The 6624-nt window shown below is 42.6% G+C and overlaps 1 protein-coding gene across 3 annotated transcripts in view; it reads right to left on the reverse strand.

The window, feature by feature from the left end:
- Positions 1 to 6316, reverse strand: part of abhd18 (abhydrolase domain containing 18) — a 98952-nt gene extending 92636 nt beyond the window's left edge. For 2 of the 3 annotated variants that reach the window (XM_087980084.1, XM_087980082.1), the window contains exons 1-2: positions 6133 to 6316; positions 4659 to 4750 (exon numbers count right to left, since the gene is read on the reverse strand). The gene's annotated coding sequence lies outside the window, so the exon portion shown is untranslated. The remainder of the gene's footprint in view (positions 1 to 4658; positions 4751 to 6132) is intronic. The other variant, XM_087980083.1, reaches the window with a different exon arrangement.
- Positions 6317 to 6624: the final 308 nt, after the last annotated feature.

The following is a 6624-nucleotide window of genomic DNA, read 5'->3' on the forward strand; positions in this document are numbered from 1 at the left end:
TGTAATTTCAAGTGTTCTTTATCCGACAGGTGTCTCTCCTGTAGGAGAGCTATATCAACTCCTTCCTTCTTAAGATTTGATAATATTTTCTTCCTTTTGACTGGCGAATTACTCCCCTTGACATTCCAGGTGCACCACTTAACCGACTGATCAACCATAATCATCTGGACAAATCCGAGACCCCTCGGGAGGGGAAACTCTATCCAGAACATCCCGAGCGTAGAGCATATAAAATTTACAAAAATAAAGCCTCTCTAATACACTCACAACAATACAATAAAAAAACTATTTCTAAATAAAAAAAATATAAAACGTATCTAAGTGGAGATTTTCCCCCTTGTTCCCAGGGGGTGTCACTTCCTCTCCAAAAGTCCATCATATCCTCTCCCAACCAATGCCCCACCCTTGACCCAGGCGCTCCTCAATAAAATGAAGAGAATTCAGATATAATACAAAGCTCGAGTTAACAGTGAGCACCCAACCCCACCCATACCAACACCTGGATATATTTGGTAATGTTAATACCATATATAAACATATAACTATAAAATTACAACCTCAACAAATAATAATTAAATATAAATATAATAATACAAAATAACAAGGGAGAAACAACCCCGCTCCTAAAGACAGAGGTAAAATTGAATAAGCCACCAACATTAAACAAATCCCCCAAATATATATATATACACACACACACACACACATACACACACACACATATACATAAAATAATAAAAGAAAACAACCCCAAGGGGGGGGGAGAAAATCAAATCCCTCTCCCCACCCCCCATGATAATATTAAATAGTAAGATAAGAGAAAAAAAAGGGGAGGATATAAACCAAAGCAGGGGGAAAGGCAAACCAACATCCATTATGTCTTACAGTTTATCTTAGAGAGTCCAAGAATTCCTTAGCCTTTTCTGGCGATCCGAAGTTATATACGGATCCTTCATGGTTAAAGCGTAGCGTCACTGGGTAGCGTAAGGAGTACTGAATATTTAAGTCCCTTAAACGCTTCTTCGCCTCGTCGAATGCCTTCCTCTTTCGGACCAGAGCTGGGGAAAAGTCCTGGAATAACATGATCTTGGATCCTTTATAGATCATAGCTTGGGGGTCTTTTCCAAGATTTCTAGAGGCCTCTCCTTGTAGCTCTGCAGCCGGAACAGGACCGGGCGTGGGCGCTGGTTCGAGCCGGGCCCGCGTATTGCGACCCGGTAGGCCCATTCTACCCTTACCTGGCCCGACCCAACTTCCAAATTTAAAAGCTGTGGCAGCCACTGCTCGAGAAACACTGTAAGCTGGCCTTCCTCTTCCCGTTCGGGAAGGCCCAGCAAACGAATATTTTATCGGCGACCTCGATTATCGAGGTTGTCAATGTGATTCTCTAAGGTCCGGACTCGCTGTTCGAGAGTCCGGACCTGATCCACAGCCGATTGCGCTGTAGGTTCGGAGGTCGCGGCCTTTAACTCCGCCACTCCGACTCGGCGCTCGATTTCTTGGATGTCTCGGTCGTGCTTCTGCAGCGCGGCCAAGAATGAGTCCCATAGATTTCAGGATTCTTCGATGAAATCATCGATCTTCGCGCCCAGTTTGGAGATCATTTCTACAAGGCTTGTCATTGTAGCTAAGTCCCCCAGGACGGCTGTGGACGCCTCGGCTGCAGCTGGAGAGGGTGGGGGAGGGGGTCCTGCTTGTTGAGAGCTGCGGGCTCCCTTCCCTTTAGTCATTTTTACTAAAGATTAGATTGTTTAAATTTGATATTAAACAACTAATTAAATTAAACAGCTATTATAAATGATTTGGTAAGTGTGGTGGGGGTGGGTGACCCACTTTACCCAAGTCTTGGGAGGAGCACTGTCGACTCAGACTTGCTGGGTCGCCGCCATCTTGGATCTCCGATATAGCTTTAACCACAGAAGAAAGGTAGGTCATTGAATGCAATGCACTCCTACACTAAAGTCCGTTGCCTCAACCTATCAGGCACAAGAGCAGACCCACGAGGAGATTCTCTGTCTTGCCATGTCACTTCACACCAGGTACCAAAGATCAGGGATGAAGTGCAACCAGAAATTTAAAAGTAGCCCCTTTAAATTACAAAGAATGAAGCCCCAAACAGTTGAGGCTGAGTTCTTTCACAGATAGATCTGCTTAATCCCCTTCTTGCCTATTATTCCATGTTCCTTTCAAAGCTACGATTGAATTTATTCCTTCACCCCCTCAAACTTATTTCCAGGAACCTTCATTTGCAGCCATGCAGCAGGATGAAAGCTAATCCACATGCCTTTTATTGAATTAAATACTACATTTCTCACTATTAAGACAAAAGACATAGGCCCATCAAGTCTGCTCTGCCATTCAATCACAGCTGATAAGTTTTTCAACGGCATTTGCCTGCTTTCAGCTCTTTGGCAATCAAGAACCTATCTATCTCGGTTTTAAATATACTTTATAACTTGGCCTCCACATCCTTCTGTGGCAATGAATTCCAAAGATTCACGACGCTCTGGCTGAAGAAGTTTCTCCTGATCTCCATTCTAAAGGGTCTTCCCTTTACTCTAAGGCTGTGCCCTCCGGTCCTCATCTCTCCAGCCAATGGAAACATCTTCCCAACGTCCATTCTGTCCAGGCTGTACAGTATTCTGTAGGTTTCAGTCAGATACCCTCTCATCCTTCTAAACTCCAAATATTGTCCAGAATCTTAAAGGCCTTCTGGAAGTCCAGACGGATAACATTGTTGACTCTCTTTGGTCTAACCTATTTATATGCAAATATAAACATACTAAACACAAAAAATGGCTATGCAAAGCAGGAGCATTTCAAAGCTTGACAGCTAAATGCATTAAAATATTTTAGTTTATCGATCAAGTCCTTTTGCCAACCAGTTTCATTGGTGTCTTCTGAATTCTGACTCTTCAGCCTCTGAAAATAGTTTATATCTTTTACTTTGTAATCCCTTCATAATTACAAAGTTTTATCAACTCTCCTCTTAACTAAGGAAAGCAACTTCAACTTCTACAATTTATCGTAATCTCTTAACCATCAATGCTAAAGCTTTCACTTTATTTTCAATGTCGGAACTGAATTTGACATAAAAGGAGGAATTTCATCGATACAACACGTCTCAGCCCCCCACCTGTTGATTCAGCAAGTGATCCATGTTGACCCCTTTTGGGGAGGCCTGCATTACAATCCAACCAGGTAATTAGTTGGCCGAAAACAGACTTTCATTAGGAACAGGACCCCATGGGTAAAAATACTACCTACAAAACAAATAAAAGGTTTGGCAGGATTTTTTTCCTTAACAGCTCAAATTGGAGGCAATGTCTTCAACTGGATAACTATTTGCCCAGGATTGTGGGGCTACCCAGCCCAGACTTATGCAATGACCAGTGTGTGTTGGGGCTGAGAGGATGGGGTGGGGGTGTGGGTGTTAGTAGGCACCATGGGAAGGGAGATGGCTCTCAGCTGGCACTACCACACTTCTTGCTAAGTCCCTCAATCAGATCTTTGAATGAGAGCTCCCAAGCGACCCACACAATCCTATAAGCTTGCTTGTCATGCTCCCCATGTAGTTATAGGCCCATCACCAGTGGCAGCAGGATAAGGCCCTTGTGTGGTTTCAATTTAATATGATCATAGTGGAATCACAAACTTCCAACTGTGGGATATAGGTGAATTAATGTTATTTCTGCAATTATAAGTTCTGAGACAGAGGATTGTTTCTCGGCTAAGAGCTGAGTTAACAAGAATGGGGACTACATAGAGGAAGTATATAATCCATTAAAAAAATGATATGTTAGCATGAGACGTGATTACAGAACAATGGTAGATGTATGGGCGAACAGATAAGACAGTAGGAAAAACATCTGTTTTCCCACTTGTATGGGGACACAGGAACAAACACTAATTACAGAGGTTATGAAGGTCAAAGTGGCCTGCGGAGAGAAATAAATGTTGATAAAGAAAGGATATGCCTAACAATGACCTGCAGTGGAATGATGTCAAACAACCTTATGGGAGCCAGAGATAGGCATTTGTCACGGACAAGGCCGGATAAACAGAAGTTGTGGGATAGGTCTTAGGGAAATGAGTGACGTAAGCGGAGGGGGGGCAAACAATGAAATAAGAAAAAATATGGGGACTCAAATTGTATAAATTTCAAGAGTTTGTTGAATTTGATGTGTATTTGTCATTGCCTTACCTGGCATTAGACATTGCACCCACTTGCAAGTGTACAAATAAAGGACACTACTGGTTCAGATTTTTGTCTCGGACTGCAATTGTTTAGTGAGTGAGCTTTGTTTCTCACACAACCCACCATCAAACCCAAAGAACATAAATTAACACCTATATTCCAAATTGGGGATGAACTAACATTTTTATATATGTTTAGTGTAACTGCCTGCATTTCATACTCTATTTATACAGCTTACAGCTTTAGCAATTACTTCAGCTTACCCTACCATCTCAAAGGCTATTCTAATACAACCAGTTACCAGTGTTCTTACTCTCCTTTAACTGGGATTGCCCCTTATTTTTCCCATGTGAAAGAAAAATAAATACATTATGGCAGCTTTCACCAAGTAAGATACTCCAAATTTAGGGTGTAGGTTTGCTCGCTGAACTGTAGGTTTGATATCCAGACGTTTCATTACCTGGCTAGGTAACATCATCATTGCCGATCTCCAAGTGAAGCAGAGCTGTTGTCTCCTGCTTTCTACTTATATGTTTGTCCTGGATGGAGTTCCTAGGGCAAACAGGAAGAAAGTTAGCCACCAGGATACACGAACACCAGCTCGCCACAAAAAGACACGACCCTCTCTCCCTCGTAGCCCTACACGCGGAGGGAAAAAAACCACCATTTCAACTGGGACAACACATCTATCCTGGGGCATGCTAAGCATAGACATGCCAGAGAATTCCTAGAGGCTTGGCACTCCAACCACAACGCCATAAACAAACATAGATCTAGATACCATCTATCAAGCCCTCAGAGAACAAACAGGAAATGACATCACCACAAACCCCAGGAACCCCATCCAAGACAAACATATAAATAGAAAGCAGGACACAACAGCTTCGCTTTACTTGGAGGTCGCCACTGATGATGTTACCTAGCCAGGTAATGAAACGTCTGGATATCAAACCTACAGCTCAGCGAGTAAACCTCAATCTCAGCTACAAACCTTGCATACTCCAAGTTCCTTGACAAAAAAGTGGAATGATTGTTGTAATGTGAAAACATAGCAGTAACTTTGTGCCACAAGCAGCAATATGTTGGCGGACAGATACATGTTAGCTATGATATCAAAAGAACAACACAGCTTTCTCTCTAGTACAATGTAATCCTTTGTGTCCATATGCAGGGCCATTTTGGGACCATTTTTAACATCTTATCAGTAAAATATCTACTCCTTTAGTGCAGTTTTCCTTCATTTTGGACTGATGTGGCATCTTAGATTAAATTCTCAAGACTCCAGAACAGCCTTGAGTCTACAACCTAATAACTATGAATACTCACAGACTGTTGCCATTCTAGGAAATTAAAACATGAATAAAATTCACGAAATTTTACTGAGACCTATAAAAATGTTGCAAGGAAAGATTCATTCTTTGAAACTATTCCAAAATGTAATTGGATACAACAATTGAGATGTCTTAAGTTTAACAAGGATTCCTTTTGTTCCAGTTTGAATCTTGTGCATGGGTGGACTTATACTCATGAATTTATTTTTGGAGGGAAGCTCAAACCTAAAGGTCACAAAGTATTCATTTTGTAATCATATATTTGCTGGTTTATACTACTCGCTCTGGCTCAGACTATTTTGGTATTTTGAAGCCTGTCTTTTGAATTTTCCTCATAAAAGCGAAACCTAAATCCACATGAAGATCTTTAGAAAAATATTAACCCCTGTGCTCAACCATCTCTATCAATGAAAATGGTCAATTTTGTCAATTACAAACGGCCGTACTAGGTTTTTAAAACACCCATCAGTTTAGTATTTGAAAAAAAACAAATCAAATTACCCAAAACACATTAAAATTCGGCACTGCGCCTTACGGGGCTCCACCGATTTAACTGAAAAGTTCTGCCCAGCCCAGAAATCTCTTGCAGCCGTTTACCCTCACCTTAGAGCGGGCTGCAGCAGGCCGAACCGTCCAACCGCGGATCGGTAATTCAAGCGAGCCGTCTGAAGATCAGGAAAAGGCTTAGTAAAGGTGACGGGACACACTTTGACCCTCCCCCGTCAATCTTTCACTGTCTCACTCGGGGACGGGACAAAGGCTGACCGAGCCCATGGCGGAGGCCTCGCCAGCCTGCGGCCACCATCCAATCAGCACACGGGGACTGCCGCTGTTCATCGTATCGCGAGAGCTGGCTGGCAGGGGAACACATCACTCAGCTCATTCATTCATTCATTCATTCACTCACTCACTCACTCACCATGGGGGCGGATGGGTTGTGAGGGGCAGGAAGGGACGTCCATCCTATTTTAATCCATCCACCAGGAAATCCCCTCCCCCAGTCTTGGTGTTCATGCATTGATTCGGCCTCTACTGCTTCATCTGATGCGCAGAAAAATGGAAAGTTAAAAATCACACATCAGCCGGTCATAGTCC

This window comes from Chiloscyllium plagiosum, unplaced genomic scaffold (assembly GCF_037043375.1).
Source record: "Chiloscyllium plagiosum isolate Xiang-an unplaced genomic scaffold, Cpla_swu_hap1 HiC_scaffold_36, whole genome shotgun sequence".
In the NCBI taxonomy this organism is placed as follows: Eukaryota; Metazoa; Chordata; class Chondrichthyes; order Orectolobiformes; family Hemiscylliidae; genus Chiloscyllium; species Chiloscyllium plagiosum.